Source organism: Siphateles boraxobius, unplaced genomic scaffold (assembly GCF_051911475.1).
Source record: "Siphateles boraxobius isolate OS27281-9 unplaced genomic scaffold, OSU_SipBor_1 65, whole genome shotgun sequence".
Lineage (NCBI taxonomy): Eukaryota > Metazoa > Chordata > Actinopteri > Cypriniformes > Leuciscidae > Siphateles > Siphateles boraxobius.
This window is the reverse complement of record NW_027509192.1, coordinates 2,749,678-2,769,722: the sequence shown is the minus strand read 5'-3', so window position 1 is coordinate 2,769,722 and position 20,045 is coordinate 2,749,678. Positions and strand designations below refer to the sequence as shown.

Genomic DNA, 20,045 nt, shown 5'->3' with positions numbered 1-20,045 from the left:
AATTTCAACTCTTCAATTCTGAATTTTCTGCTATCATTGCTGTTGCTTTAACACAATGTATTATGCGAGGTTTGCTCACAGAGCCAAAAGTTATTCCCCCCTCAAGGCCTCATATAGTTATTTCAAGGACCTAACCTCAATTAAAATACACATAATCCAGGTATTACTTCAGCTACTGAACAATAGGTAGCTGATGAATCAGCTAATTAACTGTTCAAGTACAACAGTTAGAAGTTAGAATGTTAATGACTTACACTGCCAGAATCTGGTTTAACAGAAACTTCATTAAAAGAACTGACATGAAAATCAACATGAAATGACAGTTGCAACCCATTGTCATTCCATGACATGGTATTTCCAATTGAAACGGGATATTCAATGAGAGACATTTTTTTTATAGGTTAGGACATTTATTCATAGTTTGATTTCTAACTAGTGGTCTATTCTGGTGTTAAAATAAAATAAAATAAAAGCCTAATTGTACATCCAATGTGGCATTTCCTTCATGATTAGGTTGTGAAAATTGGGCATTTACTATTATTTTGTGAATGACCTATACTTTTGAAACATTGTGGACACCTACAGTATTGGTTGAAATGCTGAAAGGAAAATTATTTGACACATTACTAAGACATTTTTCCTTGAAAATACCATGTTGAATCCTTCACAATAATCACATGCATTAAAGTCCCCCTGTGGAGAAAATCAAGCTGTTAATGTTGTTTATATGTCTATGTGGTGTTTTTTATATGCTTTAAGACAAACCATGTACAAATTCATAAGTCAACACTAGGGCTGTCACTTTACGTTCGAAAATCGATTGCACAATCGATCGGACCAACCAACACAAGTTTCGAAAACGAAAATAAGGAATCGATTTTAACTGCCTTTTTTTTTTAACCAAAAATGTGTTTTAGGTAGACAGATTAATACAGTACACAGAACATGTAGGATGTTGGAAAATAACAATGTCTGTTCTGTTAACCAAATGCTTTTTAATATTTGCTATTACCTCAGTGCAAGTGAACAAGCGCGCCGTTATTTGTTGCTTAGTGACGTGTGTGTTCAAGCAAGCCAGAAATACGCTGTATTTAATATATCATGAGGACTCACGAGTTGCGTATTTGCGCTAAATCCACGCAGATTTGGCTCACACGAACTTCCCCAGCAAAGTGAGTAAACATAGAAACACGCCAAATTGACTCGTGATATGACAGCGTAACCCGCCAAAGTTCATTTTTATCCGAATTTGGCGGGTGTTAATTTCAATCCCTGTTTGTCATTGTGCAAAAAACTTCACGCCAATAAATCATCAGAAATATTTATAAGACTTGTGCGCGTCTCAAGCGCCCTCTTTACGTTCATCCTAATGCCTGTTATAGTTGTCCGTGGATTTGCCAATATTTGGTGTTGAAAATGGAAACGTCTTTAGACATGGAAAAATCGATTTTACAATCGATTCAATGAACACATATGTCTCAAAAATCGAACAGGATTTTTTCACAAAAGTGACAGCCCTAGTCAACACCATTGCTGAGTATTTTCTCTTTAAAACTCCAATGAACCAAAGACAGTCTCTCAAAAACACGGTTTGAAATCGCTGGTGTTTCTGACGTCACAAACTCTCTTGTAACCAATCAGGTCAACGTGTGATCGTCAGCGAGTGGATCTCTAGCTGAAGTGAGGGAGCGGAGGCGGGGCTAATTTGCATATTCATAGAACTGCATATACTAAATGAGACAAGGGTGTAGAGTTACATTCAAGCTATTTTAAGGAATGAAGTCTTTTTATTTAAAGGAAAAAACAGTTGAAATATGTAATTTTGGTGATCAAAGATGAGTTTTAAGGTATAGAATAATTGACTACAGGGGAACTTTTAAAAAAGATTGTATTATATACTGTATATGATTATATGTTGACTTCATGAGCATTGAAGGTTCAGTTAAAAACAGCACAGGCCTGGTGAGATCACAGGTGATTCAAGCTGGGCAACAGCATCCGAAACACAACATCTGCTGGCGTAGTGTGACCAGCACTGCTGTGTCCTTTGATAGCCGCACACACCACCTTCACTGGGGAAATCATAATAACATACGACAAAGATGCTGCTTTTGAAAGCCGCTTTGATATAAGGGGGCGTTTAGACAGAGAGAGATTCACGCACCTTCAGAAGCCAGCGCTGCACACTGCAGCTGAAGCCAGAGCAGCACACCATCCATCAACAGCAGACACTGCAGCACACACACACACACACACACACACACACACACACACACACACACACACACACACACACACACACACACACACACACACACACACACACACACACACACACAGGATTTAGGTCTCAAACCTGCACCAAACAGTGCAGCACGTTATCAGTAACCTTAGTTGCGAGAAATACTGTCTTTAAATAATCAAAAATGGGAATTTGCAGTAGAATGAGAACTAAAATTAAACTATAAATGTATACTCACACGAATAAAAAATAAATGTTAAAGTCCCCCTGTAGTCAATAATTGTATCCAGGGTCTGACTAACTTTTTTGACCACCTGCCACAGTAACTTTTTACCAGCCAAAATTATTATTATTATTATTTTTTTGCCTCATAAAGGTGAAAAATAGAAAACACACAAACATTGTTCTTTAACTTGTAAGAATACACATTTACTGTAAGTGCTGTCAAGTTATTAACGAAATCATTATAAGTAATAATAACTCTTAAGTTCGGCGTTTTACAAGTAAAGTAAAAATTTGGACACATGCTGCTGTCCCGAGAATTTTAGGTTTTTGTGTTAGCAATATTTTTCCCACGCCTCACAACCGGACTTTCTTCCAAAAACTACGATAAAACTTGTTGGAAAGCATCTTTTGCAGCGATTTTTGCGTGAGCATATCAGTGAACACCCCAGACCACTCGGTGAGTTTCAAATCTTTGTAAACTAAAGTTTAATGCGTTTATATGAATGATTGTTCCAGTGCCCCTATGAAACCATTGAATGGGTGTGGGGGGCGCTAACACAAAAACCTAGAATTCTCGGGACAGCAGCATGTCTCCAAATTTTTATCTTAACCGTTCGATTTCATCAGAAACGATCTTAAAACAGGGCTTTACTTGTAAAACGCCGAACTTACCCTTTAAGGGGGTCGCACACTCACTGGATGCGCGGCGCCGCGTCGCGCAGAAACACGGCTTTAAAATTCAAACACATTACTTTCTATCAATGTACACACACCAGCGGCACCTTTCGCCGTCTGTCCGCGGCGCCCAGCAACAGCTCAGGACCTTGTTCAAAATCCTGCCACACCACAGAGCGCCGTTTACATAGTTTTACATTAAATGTACATTTATTGTCTCAAATCGTCGTTAATGTAAATACTGTGCTGCAATATACATTTCGTTTTACATGCATTCACAGAAATCAGCTGCTTGAATGAAAATTGTTGATGTTATCGGACATACCCCAAAAAAAAAAAAAAACTAATGAATCACTCAATTCTCATTGGCTACCCGCCAACGTGGCAGGTAGATTGACAGTTTTACCCGCCAATTGCAAAATTCACCCGCATTTGGCGCTTGGTCAGGTGTTAATTTCAGGCCCTAATTGTATCCCTTAAAACTCATCTTTGATCATCAAAATGACATGTTTAAACGTTTTTCTCCTTGAAATCTTTTTTTTATGCATGACATTAGCTTGAATGTAACTCTACACCCTTGCCTCATTAAGTATATACAGCTCTATGAATACGCAAATTAGACCCGCCTCCACTCACTCACTCCAGCTCAGAGATCCACTCGTTGATGATCACAGGTTGAAATGATTGGTTACAAAGTAGTTTGTGATGTCAGAAACACCAGCGATTTCAAACCGTGTTTTTGATACTGTCATTGGTTCACTGCAGCTTTAAAGAGAAAATACTCAGCAATGGTGTTGACATGAATTTGCACATGGTTTGTCTTAAAGCACATTTAAAACACCACACAGACATTAAAAGCTTGATTTTCACCACAGGGGGACTTTAATACAGAGAAAATGTCTTGTTTTTATATTATATTTTCTTATATAAAAATGTTTTAATTAAACAATTACAATAAAACCTAATTTAGTTAATTAATATTCTAAGTTTGATGTTTTTATTTTGCTATTGGTGTAATCTGGTGCTACAACTATATATATATATATTGGGTAAAATTTCTAATTTTCAGCTTAGTTTTTTAGTTTATAATTTAATATTTATATTTTATTTTTCAGCTTTATTTTAATTAATGATATATTATAGATATTATATATCTGATATATTATAAATTATATGAAAATTACAAATGTTACCCTTGTCGATTAACTGAAATAAATGTGAATTAAAGCTGAATAAAATATAAATAAAACTAAAACTACTATGATCACTCAAAATAAAATACAAATAAAACTGAAAAAAATAAAAATAAAAAAGCAAATTAAAATTATTAATATATATAAATAAAACTAGACACAATAATAAACCAGTTTGCAGCAAAGTGTTAAGAACGAATATTAATGCCGCCGTCTTTATGAAAACAATTCTCAAGTCTCATTTAGTTGACCCCAAAAGACCTCTAACAAAACTCTTGAACATATTTCAAAGATTCTATGCCATGAACTTCGCAAACTTTAGAGAAACTGAGTATTTGTTGGGGGTCATCAGAGGCTTACACGAGATCTCAGCGAATCAATCCATGCTGCTGAAAGTGCCCCAGAGTGATGCTACTTGCATTTTACTCAGCATGTACAGCACTGTTCTTCTGATGCGAATTCGACAAATTAAACAAACTTTGGTACTATTTTAAGAAAGAAACAGTTTCTGATAAAGTATGCGTCATCATAGGCAGATGGAACAGTTTGTGGTCGAAAACTAAGACTCCTCTGCATCCAAGTGAAACTAAAAACAAATCAAAACTTTTTATGCAACACTAAAACTTGACTGAAACTGACAACCAATGCCAGGCAAAATAAAAACTATAATAAATACATTTTTTATAATAACCCTGTGTTTTTTTGGAGGGCTGTGGTATTTGGGTGGGAGAACATTTGATTAAGCTTTTGTTGGTCTCTGTTTGAGGAGCCTCTCAACACCCAGAGGGGTTTGATCCACTCATGCTCTCCCATCGAGAGCCTCTATTCATCCACACAGACCTTGGAAAAACCCAACAAGGCTGTTTCAGAATGAATAAACAAGGAATAATGATCAAACCACCCCTGGTCAGAGCTGAGAGTCCCTGTGCAGCCTTTTCAAAATTAAATGGGCAGTTCAAACTAAAAAAAAAACTTAAAAAAAAAAAATTCTAGTATACTTTATTCACCCTCATATTGTTCCTAATCCGAATGACAAAAAGAGATATTTTGAGGGCTGTACTGGTCAATGTTTTTCATACAATTATAATTCGAAGCTTCCATGCACCTTTAAAGTTTCATGAAACTAGTCCATATGCACTATATTTCAAGTCTTCTGAAGACATACGATAGTTTTGTGTGATAAACAGACTGAAATTGAAGTCATTATTCCCTTAAATATCCAGTCTCACACGTTAACAGAAGAACTAGCGGCACTTAATTGATGAGTGAAGCACTTTTCAATGAATCCATTGATTTAATTTGCAAAACCGATCAGAATGATTCGTTCACGAATCTGGCATATTTGGTCCTTGAACTAACTGACTCAGTGATTTGTTCACAGTGAACACACTCAATTTAGTCGGTTCGAAAAAACAAATGAATTTAAATATTGATTTGAATCACAAAACCGGTCTGAATGATTATTTCACCAATCTGACTGATTCGGACTCAATGATCTGGTGACAGTGGTTGACAGTCGAGTCTGAGTTTTAGAAACAAATCGGTCCGATTTGTGAATAATCTGTTGATTCGATTCACAAATCCAGTCTGAATGATTTGTTCATGAATCAGACCGATTTGGTTCTCAAACTAACTGACTCAATGATCTGGTCACAGTGTTCCACAGAACCAACTTTACCAGATTCTTGAACAAACCATTAATTTGAGTCAATCTTTTTAATGAATCTTTTGATTTAATTCACAAAACCAGTCAGAATGATTAATTCATGAATCTGACCAATTTGGACTCAGCAGTTAACAATCTACTCAGTGAGTCTGTTCACGAATCAGTACGATTTGTAAACAAATCCTTTTGATTGAAGACCTAATGAGTCATATAGACAACATTTATGATGCTTTTGAGTCCTTTTTGAACATGAGAGTGCATTAATGATGACAGAATTAGCATTTTTGGGTGAGCTACCCCCTTTAAATGTTAACTGCCATGTCCATTACCCTTACAAAAGCTTTGAAACTTTACAATTGCTCCGTTTTCTCATTTAGACAGCAAGATGGTGTGCGTACTGACAGCAAAAGCATCTTTATTAAATTTTACAATGGTCTATTGTTTTGTGGTTCCTTGTGAAGGACAGTCAACAGGCCGCACTTGTGTAAATGAATATCAGATGTCACATTAACTTGAGATTACCTGTAAATGTTTGTTCATGTTCGGGGTAATGATGTGGGTCATCCGCGCTTGCGTCCGGGACTGTTTTCTTCAGATAATACACAAAAGCAGGTTAATGCCACAATGGGAATGAGCCGGGTATTAATCCATATAAACTCCACATCAGTTTCAGTGCTTAAAATGTCAAGCAAAGAGACAAATGAATGGAATTGAAATTAATTACCTCTCAGGCAGAGAGCAATACAATCCTTCTCTCCTCAAATGACTCCTCACTGGAAAAGCCTCAGCTCCACATGAGCGGGATTATTGTACGCCGCGGGAATCAGAAATAGACTTTTATTTGTTTTAGAAACAGCGCAGGCCAGGAATAAGCAGCGTAGGTGGACGATTTCCAGCTGAACTACGCCTTCTTTCCGAACTCTCCCTACATCAGACCATGATATTGATTCCCATACATAAAAAAACTAAAAAAACTGGTTTGTTGAATAAATAAATAAACACTGAATCAAGTGTAGTTGAATTTATGGAAGGTTATGGAATGGGACTGAAACTGATAGTGAAAGATGTACCTTCATGTCAGTTCAGCAGTGATGTATAGTTCTTCTTGTGTACTTTCCTGTTCCCATTTAATTCCCTGTCCATTTTCTCCTGTACCTTTGAATAAATGAAAGTGGTCACACACAAAAAAAAAAAATGGACACAAAATTTCAGATATAGTGCTAAATGATTACCATACATTCTTAATAACAAAGCTTCCAAAATGGGAAGCTTTTCAACGTGATTACGTAATGCGTGGCGCATCGCTAGAGCAAGATGAGCATTTGTGGTTAAAAAGTATATGAATGTTTATTTTTTTTTGAAAATGACTGATCGTTTTGCTTGATAAGTCCCTTATTTCTCGGCTTGGATCGTGTAAAGCCCATTGAAACTGCAATTGGACCTTCAAAAACCGTTGGACCCCATTGAAGTCCACTATATGGAGAAAAATCCTGGAATCTCAAAACAAAAACCTTAATCTCTTTTCGAATGAAGAAAGAAAGACATGAACATATTGGATGACGTGGGGGCTGAGTAAATTATCAGGAAATTTTAATTCTGAAGTGAACTAATCCTTTAACAGCAGAATTGAATTCCGTTTGCTTCACTGATCATTATTTTCCTATCTAGCACTGTGAAGCAACTGGGAAACTTGGTTGTACTGTATAAAGCGGTATAAAAATAAAGAAGACTTTGACTTGACAAGTGGTGTTTTGTTATTTTTAAGCTTGACAGGCCAATTTAATTTCATTATATTGAAAAGAACAGTTAGGATGTTCTTCTAATACTCATCTTTGGTTGTCCACAGAAAATATAAAATTCAATTTAGAACGACATAAGGGTCGGAAAATGAACTTTCATTTTAGGGTGAACCAACCCTTTCAACTATTCCACGAACTCACGCTGTCATAATAGTCCAGCAGTGAAAAGATAAAGAGAGCTCATGCTCAGAAGTGAAGGTTAGCTGACGAATAGGAGCACAATGATAATTGACATTTAGCGTTGAAATGGCCATAAATGCAGACATGCAGAGACTAATAACCGGCTTCAGTCCCATCTGTGTCGTCATTCGCTGGAAATGTCAGTGGCACTCAAGAGTGAGCCGGAGCGTTGGGCGCTATCGGCCGTATATCCCGCTGCCATTCTCATTTCATTTAGTGTAACAAAACGTCACTTTGCTCTCCTATTTGCTTCCTCAAAGACATCTGACAGGAGAGAATGGCTCCGCTCCAAACCCAATGGAGCTGCCTGCCTACACAGCATTTTTAAGCACCACAGGCAAGCTCCAGACGTTAGCCCGCTCCAAATAGTAGGCAGCAAAATTATGCTGCCTTATAAGATCAATCGTTTTGGCCAATAAGACAGTGCTGGATGTGTGCGTTTCTATTTTTAACTGCCATTTTATACTTCCTGTCTGCCTGAAATGATACTAGTTAATTTAGAAATGTCAAAATTTGTCTTCCAAAATGCCTGACTCAGTATTACTTAAGAAAATAATATTTATTGAAAATACATTTGATTCAGTCGTGAAAATAACCGATACAAAAACAGTTCCATATAAAAAAAAATGAAAAAAATGTGTGTGCGCTATGGATTTTCTGAGTTTATTAGATTATGGATGTCAAAAATGTCAGTACAGAATTCTACAGATCCTCTAATCTTAAGTGTAATTTGCACGCACACACACGCATGCACGCACGCGCACGCACACACACACGCATGCACGCACGCGCACGCACGCACGCACGCACGCACGCACGCACACTTTCTTGTGTATGTGGGAAGAATTGCATATGTAAATGAGAAACTTCGCATCTGCATATAGAAATACACACCATTAGATAAATACACTGCCAATAATAATATCATTACTTCCATATTAAAATTAAATTCATATCAAATATTTTATTATTCAATTATTTTTAACTACAAATATTAAAATCCTATGAGTCCTATGAATATCCTAAATCCTGAGTCAAACCTCTCAAATGGTAGTATATATATATATATATATATATATATATATATATATATATTGTATACACACACACACACACACACACACACACACACACACACACACACACACACACACACACACACACACACACACACACACACCACATAAATAGATACATAAAATAATAATAATTTGTCAATATATACTTTTATTATATAGTACCGGTCAAAAGTTACTATTTTTAATGTTTTTGAAAGAAGTATCTTATGCTCATCAATGTATTGGATCAAAAATACAGAAAAAAATGTAATATTTTGAAATATTGTTACAATTTAAAATAATGGTTTTCTATTATAATATACTTTAAAATATAATTTATTTCTGTGATATTAAGCTGAATTTTCATCAGCCATTACTCCAATCTTCAGTGTCACATGATCCTTCAGAAATCCTTCTAATATGCTGATTTATTATCAATGTTACAAATTATTTCTATTTTGAATAAATGTCTTTCTTTTCAAATTTTTATTCATCAATGAATCCTAAAAAAAATATCATCGGTTCCAAAAAATATTAAGCAGCACAAAGGTTAATAATAATGATTAAATAATTAATATAATGAAATTAAATTTATTAATAATAATAAACTTAATTCTCATGCTAAAACATGAAAATTATTAGTCAAAAATGTACTGTATGTACCAATCACTGTATCAATACTTCAAGATTGATCTATGTTTTAAAATTCAGTCAGTCTCATTTTTGTTAGGCTGTAGACAGCATACAGCGAGGCAGAGCAGCAGGTCTTATCTGCAGGACTAGACACTGTTGTGCCCAGTGTCAGGGTCCTCTCACAGGACAAGGGACCACGGATAGAAATATTCAGGGCGGAACAAAAACGGAGTCCCCACAGCGTTATTGAAAAAACCTGCACCACAGAGCTGTAAGAGAAAATGACTAACAGCAATGACCCTCAACAGTTACCTGATCTCTGTGTCATATTCTCTCAGTATTCAGACACACACACACACACACACACACACACACACACACACACACACACACACACACACACACACACACACACACACACACACACACGTCTATGGACTCTCTAGTGTAGTGCACTAATGTACAGAGGGGTTTTATGCATGAACACATTCAGACTTTTGCTATGTCCAGCATCATGACACACTCAAGAGCTGCAGCCAAACGTTCAAGAACTGAGCAGAACGTAAAAACTAACTGAAACGCTTCAGCAAACGTCACAACAAACGGCGTACCCTTATTTAAAATATTAGCACATCACCAGAACACTTACATGCACAAACTTCAAAAAGCAACACCCCTTTTCGGCACACCTGGCATTAACATGCGTTTTGTGTCCAGATGAGTTATTTTAGTAGTATTATTCATTTAAAATAGTTTCAATTAGTTTTTAGTATATTTCCATTTTCAGAATTTTTTTTTTGTCGTTTTTATCATTTTTTTACTATGTCTAGAGTGTTTTTATTTCTATACATTTTTATTTCAGTTTTAATTAATAAATGAATAGTTTAATTTGATGTACTAAAATAAGTAAAACTGAAAAAAAAATTACTATAAACTCTTTATACACATTTTAAAAAAAAGAGAGAAATGTTGTTTTGACAACTTCCTGAAATAAAATACATGTTTTCTATACTTTATATCAGTTTTTTTATGATTTTGGTTTTAGTAAACCTGATTCAAAAATTATTTTTGGTTCAAATGATCAGACAGAGATCTGATCGTACCTAAATATAAATAAAACATTTGCATCATTTAACCAATTTTAAAAACATTTACGGGTTATTCAAAATGCTTTGTGTAAATGTTTATGCTTCCTTACATTTACAAACCCCTCAGTAAAATGAGGTTAGTAGCGATTTCAAGTGTGAAAAGTGCTCTTGTTTGATAGGAAAAATAGAAAATAGAAATTCCAAGCATAATCGAGCAAAATAATTCATTAATAAGCAAATGCTAATAAGAAAAGAGCACAGATGAAACCCAGCTCATGTATTATACAGCAGTTTGGAGGCCAAATGCTAGTCATCATATATCTAATTTATTACTCTGACTTCCACAGGCGCGCTGGACACAGGGAATTCTTTCATCTCTAATGCAAAAAGCATTTAAGCAGTTTGGTACAACGATGCACTAGCTGAGGAATACAAGATCAGCAGTGGCGTATTGCCAAAACTGGCCACTTACAACGCAGATGGAGCCTATTTCTTTTCCAGTTGTAAGGGAATGTAGCAGACAACTATTCCCAAGTTCATCGCATCTGACAACAAATATATGGACCAAAATCTAGACTTTTATCAATGACCAGAGTGTCCTTTTTGCATGCATGAAACAGGCTGATTCTTGATAAACGTTCAGGAAATTCTGTTGAGAAAATTGTCCCTATGCTTTTTCAAATATTACCTTTCATGCAGTGTGTAATATTGCTGGAAGATGCGGAGCTGAAATTACGGAAATTTCATTTCCGACCAATCACAACAGACCGGGCCATCTGACCAATCAAATAGATTTAAATCATCATATATGTAAAGTATAGAAAAAATAAAAACCAAAAGTACAATATAACAAATATATATTTTATGTATACATTATGTTCATAATTTTAACATATTAGTCTTCAACACTTACGTTCAGGTCGCAAACCTGAAGAAGAATAGAATCTCTACTAAGAATACTAAGAAGAAGAACCGAACTAAGAATAGGTCGGTTACTTTAATTTCCATGACTTTCACTTGTTCTGACAGTAGAACGGTGCCATGAACTTATTACAAGGACAATCCCCTTGGAGTAACCTGAGGTTAAGAGCCTTGCTCAACGGCACAATGGTAATGGCTCATGGTTTGCTCCTTGTGGAGAACAATCGAGCAACCATCCAGTTACCAGCACTGAGTCTTAAACCAGGTCACAGTTGGTCTGGTTGAACGCTGCTTAAAAAAAAGAAAAAGAAAAACAAGTAATTAATAATCTAGATCATTAAAGAACATTTGTCCTCTATTGTGTCATTGAAATGTTAAAACCGTATAAAGTTAAATAATTACCTACTGTACCAATACCATGTAGTAAAAAGTAAATCGAATAACTAGCAGAGTAAAAATAACGTATTATATCATAACATATAGTATCGTATATCATAACATATGACAACATCATATAATTTAACATATGACATCATATAGTAACATATGACAACATCATGATATATCATATAACATGTGACTTATCATATCATAAAATATGACAACATCATGATATCATATAACATATACATATCGTATCGTATAATAACATATGACATATCATATCATAACATATACATATATCTGCTGTTCAGCCAAAACAATCTTTGTTCCATTAATTTCCTGTTTTCACTAAAGATGCTTTGAAACAATCTGTCTAGAAAAAGGCACTATATAAATAAGGGTGACTTGAGTTGATATCATATGATCACATCACATCACATAGCATCGTAACATATAACATAACATCGCATCACATCACATACATTACCCAAATTACATAACTGACAAAAAATCCACTATGTTTGTAACAGCATATCTATTCAGAGTGTTATCAAAAGGTGTAAGGAAGTTATGACACAGCCATGAGGTTCTGCTAGAACAGTTTGCTGCCAATACAGTAAATGTTTCACTGTACCATATAGACTATAATGGGAAAAACTAACTGAATTCAAAACTTAGAGAATGACGTGCCAATGGGATGAATGGGTATGCTTTCTCAGAGATCTTTCTCCAGGTATTCTATTCTCCAGGTATCATTTAAAAGCAGAACACATTTTGTCCATTAAACTAGTGCATGAAGTGTAATGCTACTCTCACCATCAAATGCTCTTACATATTAAATTCGCAGCTCCCTTCATTTAACGTCGGGTAATTGAGAAAATGTATTCAACAGCACGAAACCAGGGTTCCCGAGCCCCACTCCAGAAGCGGAGACGTGAGCGTCGAGCCACAGTGTCAAACTACATTACACCACTTGATACGCATAACAGCCACTGTAGAGCGGATAAATATCACAGATCAGCCCACAGATGTGCAAATGTGTCAGAGGGATTAAAAACACCATTGTTTTGGAAGGAAACCAAATCTCAGCTGTCTACACAATACACTGTCACAGGAAAAATATACAGACTCAATTAGCAGTTTTCATAAATTCAGTCTTATGTCATGTCATGCCTTCTGTTTCTGTAGCCCCGCCCACAGTGAAACCTCATTGGTCCAAAATCCACATGATATTTACTTTGTTCATGCATTATTTTATATTTTTTGTAAAAAAATAGTAGGAAAAGAAATAGTAGGAAAAAGAAAATATTGCAAAATATAATTTTTTATTCTTAATTTTAATAGTATTAACCATTTTGTAAATAAACTAGAATATAAAATATTCTAAAATAACATACACTACTGCTCAACTTTTGAGGTCAGCAAATTTTTCTTTTATTAATACTTTTATTCAGGAAGGAACCATTAAATGGTTAAAAAGTGATAGTAAAGATATCTATAACATTTAACTTTTTACTCATCAAAAAATCCGGTTTCCACAAAAAATATTAAGCAGCATATTAAACTGTTTTCAACATTGATAATAATAATAATAAAAATTGTTTTTGAGCAGCAAATCCGCATTTTAGACTGATTTCTGAAGGATCATGTGACACTGAAGACTGGAGTAATGATGCTGAAAATTCAGCTTTGCATCACAGGAATAAATTACATTTTAAATTACATATTTCACAATATTTCAGTTTTTACTGCTTTGGTAGCAAACAAATGCAGCCTTAGTGAGCATAAAGAGAAATCTTACCGACCCCAGACTTTTGAAAGGTGTTGTATGCGTTATATTTGATCAAATATCATACACATTTATGGACTGCAATATTTTACATTTTAAAACATTAAATATTTTCTATGTTGTCCAACTTAAAAAACAACAGCAACCTAAATATAGGTATCAGATGCTTGTGATGTTATGTATCAGCCTTGTTACTCCAGCTGACACTTAATGAAATAAAAACTTGATTTTGTTATTCAGATATTTTGACATGTTCACAGGGACACAAAATGACTGATTCACCGCAGCCGCTGGCTTTATGAACACCAGCACAAACACAGACACGCACAGCAGAAGAGGCTTTCCACCGTATTATTGTTCAGTGTGTATCTAAGCATTCAAAAGCAGCAGTCTAGTCCTTCAGAACATACACATGTGTGTGTCTGTATCCACCCACATTTCTTTGTGTATAATACAACGGGATCTCTCGAAGTCATGTGAAAACATGATCAGATGTATACAGGGGCACTTATCAGTCAACAGAGAGAAAACATGTTGCCTTATTCGCCGCTCGAACGGAGACGGACGTTTTTTAACCCCGAGGTCTTTCCTCCTCTCCTGAATGATGACAGACCTCAAGAAGTGAGCCGAACGCTGACAATGTTTTGTGTTCAGCATTTGCATAACAATTCCTGACCTTTCGCTGACATTTAATCGTGACCACAAATTTCTAATCAGCCCTTAATAATGAGAGCGGCAATGAGGCACTCTGACAGACCTGACGCACCACAGCAATCTGTGTGGATTTCAGGGATATGAGCACAAAGGTTATCCTGCGAAAATACCAGCGGAAAGTTCCCCCGCAGAGACGCAGTTATGATCCGCACGCTTGCCGCTAAAATTAAAAAGCTGCCAGCTACTCATTAAAGAGTGAGGATATCACACTTAAATAGCGTTTGTGCTGACTCTTCTCTCCCTAAAGGAAGTGTATGTGTGCCAACAAAGAAAAAACACTGTCCTTTTCTTGGGGCAAAACTCTTTTCCTGTAAATATTTAAGCCCAGGAACATCACAGCATGGCCTATTCTGGACTCAGTTAAGCAAATACAATTAAAGGTGCAGTAAGCAATTTCTGAGAAACACTGTTGACATTTGAAATCAACACACACAAACACACCAATCCCTTTGTTGCTCCGCCCCCCAAAACTAATAAAAAAATAATGCTTCGCGAAAAATATAGTGAAGATGATGAACGTACGTCAAGGAAGATCAAAAATGAACTTTCAGGACACAGGAGTATACAAGCAAGAGTTGGTTGTTAGTCGCCAGCAGCTCCAGACAAACAATGACACTTAAAATCAGTCCTGTCACTATAGCTAACATATGTACTTTATTGACTCATACAGCACCTAAAAAAACAGCTGCTTACTATATTTTGGCCATATTCTACACTTTTATTGTTATGTTTTTTTTATCTCCCTAATATTAATTTATAATGTTAGTCAATTTTTTTGTACCGAAAATGATCAAAATATAGTTTAGCATGAACATTATTCATCTAGTAATTTCATTATATTTCAGTTTAAGCCTTGCCAATTTAAATATTCAAGCGCAAGAAGACGCAAAAGGGAACTCAATCCGTTACTCACACGCTTGTCACACTCAATTCGTTACACACACACCCGAAGCGCGCGCCCAGAAAGTTGCGTCTCAGACAGCGTGCGAATACTGTAATTATTTTTTAGGTTTTACGTCTTCTTTCGCTTGAACAGATTTTTCACACAAAACTGTATAAGAAATGCCTGTATCGGCAAGTTTCACAGGCGGATATGGCTTGAGTAAACGTAAACAGTCGAGAAACACAGTGCATGTGTACAGCATCAGTATATTGGATCCGTGCATTGGTCTTATGCTTTTTAGGTATTTTTCCAATTGTTTTCAATCGGAGTGCTGAGTTTTTATAACAGCAGCAGCGTGATGAGGCGCTGAGCATCTATTTCACGCTGAGCGGCATTTTTTTACCAGTCGCAGAGAGTTGAAGAATGTTCAACTCTGGAAAACGCACCATTCAATCACAGTGGAGGAGGGTCGGGACTATTACAACACCAACCAACAGGCCACATTTTGCTTGTACAAACAAGGATAATAACACAAAATCATTTAAAACAAGAGCCAGAGCAAATACTTTACGTTGTATCTAAATTTTTATATAGAAACAATACAGAAACAAACTACCTGTAAAATGAGATACTGGTAAAACTTCCACGGATATTCTATATCATAGCGAGCAAAGCGTTTCAACTGAGAGAACACTTTGCCGCCAAAGTGCTCTCAATCACCCACAACTAGACGTTTTCATCAGGCTAAAAATGCTTTGGTGGACACACGGCCTTAAAGTGACAGCAGACTAATATTTCTGGTGCTGTCTGTGTTTTTAAGGTTAATTTTTTTTAAAAAGGACCAAGAACAAATCGCTTACTGTTCTTGACTGGATAACTGAAAAGGCAAGTAGTTTCAGCTGTGGTATCAAAATTGGAATAGAGAAGAGTTTTTAAATTGATGCATAATTAAGGACTTGCTAGTTAAGCAAATACAATTAACTTTAAATTAACAAGCCGCAAAAATGAACAGGCCCTGAGTAATAGTGTTATCGACACCCTAGAAGTAAATCTAGCTTGTTTTCGGCGTGGGAGCTAAATACAAACATCTCCTGCAGCCAAACTAGCAGAGACAATACAGGAACTCTGGGATTTAGGACACACATGGCTTCCAAATCCCGTCCGTACACACTTCTTTAGCTGCACTGCAGTAGACCGCTTACGCATGCAGGTTTTGCAACATGTAATGAAAGGCCAGTTTGATTTGGTGTTTACAGATGGCACTCTTATCCTCTCCGGACCCGGATGCACCGTCGTGTCATGACAGTTCTAAATAACATATTACTAATAAACCCGTCTGCTTTTTTTTCCCCACACACGTGGTCTTTACCAGTGAGGTGAGGAGAAAACATGAAAAAGAATATTTTCTCTTGTGACACTTGAAGGAAGAGAAGCGTTTGAAGAATTGGACCGGAGCGTTGGAACAGGTTTGATGAAAGAGACTTAGACGTGTTTAGAGCACACCTACACTCAATCATGTGCATATTTTAGTCCCATGTTGTCCTTGCTTGAACTACATGTTTTCAGACATATTGTGCACTGCATACTACATCAAGAGCATGTAATATGTACTAGGCCATGCATGACTACACATTATAGTGGTTGACTAGTCATGCAGAAAATAGATGACTAGTAGGAGAGTCAATGTTTTCTTTTTGTAAATGAGACAAAGTGCAGCATCAGCAGCCTTACGGCCCTGAAAGCCAAGTGGTTGACGTATAACATCCTTTGTGAATGCAAAACTCTAATATCTCCTTTTTTTAAAATATTTGTGTAATTCCAACTGAACAAGTTCCCATAAATCTACATAAAGTGACTGAAAAAATACAAAAAAAAGCTTCTAAAGCTACGTAAATTCTCTTCTCAATTTAATTTAACTTGTGTAAAGGATGTTAAATTTTACTGAAAAAGCCTGACCACTATGGTACAAAATCAAAAAAATTCGCTTTCCCTTGAAACTATCAGCTTTCTGAAATGCAAGCCCATTTTTATCCGTCAATTAGTTTATTTTTTAAACTTCATTAAGTTCATAAAGGTCGGAGAAGCACATGATTGCACCCCGAGAAGCAAAACAGCCTTACAATGTTTGAGGCTCATTTTTATTCATGAGCTGTGAAATTTGTCAAATAAGAGTTTTAGCTTCACCTTCACCCCTGAACCTTAAAAATAACTTTAAATAACCAATTTAATTATCAGCATCGCTGGTTAGTTCAGTTCGCTGATCTCCGAGAAGGCGGATTAGTGGAAAATGCGCGTATGATATCAGCAAGACAGTTCGAGCATATCTGCAGGGAGAATATTCATATATATATATGCTATATAAATATAGCCCGTTTTACAGCAGATACACACACACAGACTGTAAAAGTGACTCAAGAGGCAGGGAATCTCATTAAATGTGCGTTGGAAGACAAAGCTTAACTCACAGGAAGTGTGAATAGTGTGAGACAGGAAGTAGTCTGCGCTGCTCCTCTGTGTGGTGATTCATAACACTGGTCTCACACCTGGTGTGCGTCTGAGGCAGCAAAAACACTCTCAAAAGGCATTATGTTTTACACATAATGATGGAAATAAAATTGTAAATTGATATTCAAAATTAAATATTAAATGCACTGATACAGCACCTAAATACAGTTTCAGCACAAATGTAAGCAAGTGTAGATATACAGTAATATTGTGAAATATTATTATAATTTAAAACAGCTGTTCTCTATGTGAATATATAGTAAAGTGTAATTTATTCCTGCGATCAAAGCTAATTTTTTTTAGCATCATTATTCCAGTCTTTAGTGTCAAATGATCCTTCATAAATCATTCTAATATGATTATTTGATGCTCAAGAAACATTTCTCATTATTATCAATGTTGAAAACAGTTATTTACATTTTTATTTCAGGATTCTTTGATGAATAGAATGTTCAAAAGAACAGCATTTATCTGAAACAGAAAGCTTTTGTAAGTAGTTTTAAGCTTTTTTCAATAGTTTGGGGTCAGTAAGAATTTTTATTTTATTTTTTGAGGGAAGTAAATAAAATAAATCAATACTTTTATTTATCAAGAACGAAGTAAATTGATCAAAAGTTACAGTAAAGATATTTATAATGTTACAAAAGATTCTATTTCAAATAAATGCTGTTTTTTGAACTTTCTATTCATCAAAGAATCCTGAAAAAAAAATATTTCACAACTGTTTTCAACATCGATAATAATAATAAATGTTTTTTGAGCATCAAATCATCATATTAGAATGATTTCTGAAGGATCATGTGACACTGAAGACTGGAGTAATGATGCTGAAAATTCAGCTTTGATCACAGAAATAAATTATATTTTAAAATATATTAAAATAGAAAACCATAATTAAAAATTTAACTACATTACTATTTTTTTTTATCAAATAAATGCAGCGTTGGTGAGAAGAGACTTCTTTTAAAAACATTAAAAATCGCACCGATCCAAAACTTTTGAACGGCAGTGTAACATATAAATTGTTATCATTAAAGCAAGAGGATCTTTTTAATTGGTGCATCCCTTAACGCTCTCAGTTTTGAAAATCTTTTTTGTGAGCCTAAAAATGCAGACGACTATGATCCAGGGCTCCAGTGATGAGGACAGATGTGAGAGAATGTGAGTGTGGAGTGACTCCGCTGTCGTGTTTGCAGGCAGCTGTGTGCTGTTCAGTCGGATGTAGAGAGATACCTGTCCTCTCTGAACACGAGGCTCCAGCGGCCGGGCCGATGCGATCTGAACCCCTGTCTGATCCTTAGTCCCCGCGACTGCTGCTTGAAGAGCTTCAGGACACCTGTCTGCTCTCATCTGCACTCCATCTCTGACTGCGTTTGGGGAGGAAACACTGCTGTTATGGGTTTCAGCTTTCACATCCTCTACAAATCTCTACAAGAGAAAATTCATCACAAAACTGTACGCTGAAATTTGGTGTTTTTTTGATTGCGTACAAAAAAGGAACAAACCCGAAGAACTGTGTTTTACAGTGTTGAATGTGGTATAAGTGCATGTTTTGCCACAGTTGTAGTTACTGCAATTTTATAAACTGCTAATATAATTAGTAATGTAACATACAACAAATTATCACTCATTTTATATAATTATCATTTTTAGTTTAATACTTAAGCAGAAACATAATATAACTAGTTAGCACACATAGACGTATGTAAGCTAAAGTGAAATATTTGTATGACATCTTTTAAAAATAATGGATTTACATATGTATTCAGAATACAAAAACACTTACTGAATGTCGTTATGAAGTTACATCTAAAGGAACCTTTTAGCAAGTAGGCCTTAGCAGCAAGTAACTCGTTTATACAACTGATGAACATGTAAAAAATATATATTTAGGACAAGATACAGATTTTTTCTATATCATATATTTCACAAAATCATCTGCTGAAGGTTTCTGATATGCGTCAGGGAATGTTTTAGCGACTCATTGCTGTTAAGCGAATGATATGCTAATCTTTCAGATGAAAATATAGCATTTATTTCATGTAGCGATTATTACTGTAAATGTTTGACACATGCAGTGTCTGAAAACA

General features: G+C 35.6%; 1 protein-coding gene across 6 annotated transcripts in view; it reads right to left on the bottom strand.

Moving 5' to 3' along the window:
* The window catches only part of lingo1a (leucine rich repeat and Ig domain containing 1a), a 107,265-nt gene extending 87,846 nt beyond the window's left edge, over window positions 1–19,419 (bottom strand). For 4 of the 6 annotated variants that reach the window (XM_077210252.1, XM_077210257.1, XM_077210253.1 and 1 more), the window contains exons 1-4: window positions 19,189–19,419; window positions 7,072–7,156; window positions 6,726–6,926; window positions 6,524–6,583 (exon numbers count right to left, since the gene is read on the bottom strand). The gene's annotated coding sequence lies outside the window, so the exon portion shown is untranslated. Of the gene's footprint in view, window positions 1–6,523; window positions 6,584–6,725; window positions 6,927–7,071; window positions 7,283–11,672; window positions 11,688–19,188 lie in introns of those variants that run through there. The other 2 variants (XM_077210256.1, XM_077210255.1) reach the window with 2 other exon arrangements.
* Between the last annotated feature and the right edge of the window lie 626 nt (window positions 19,420–20,045).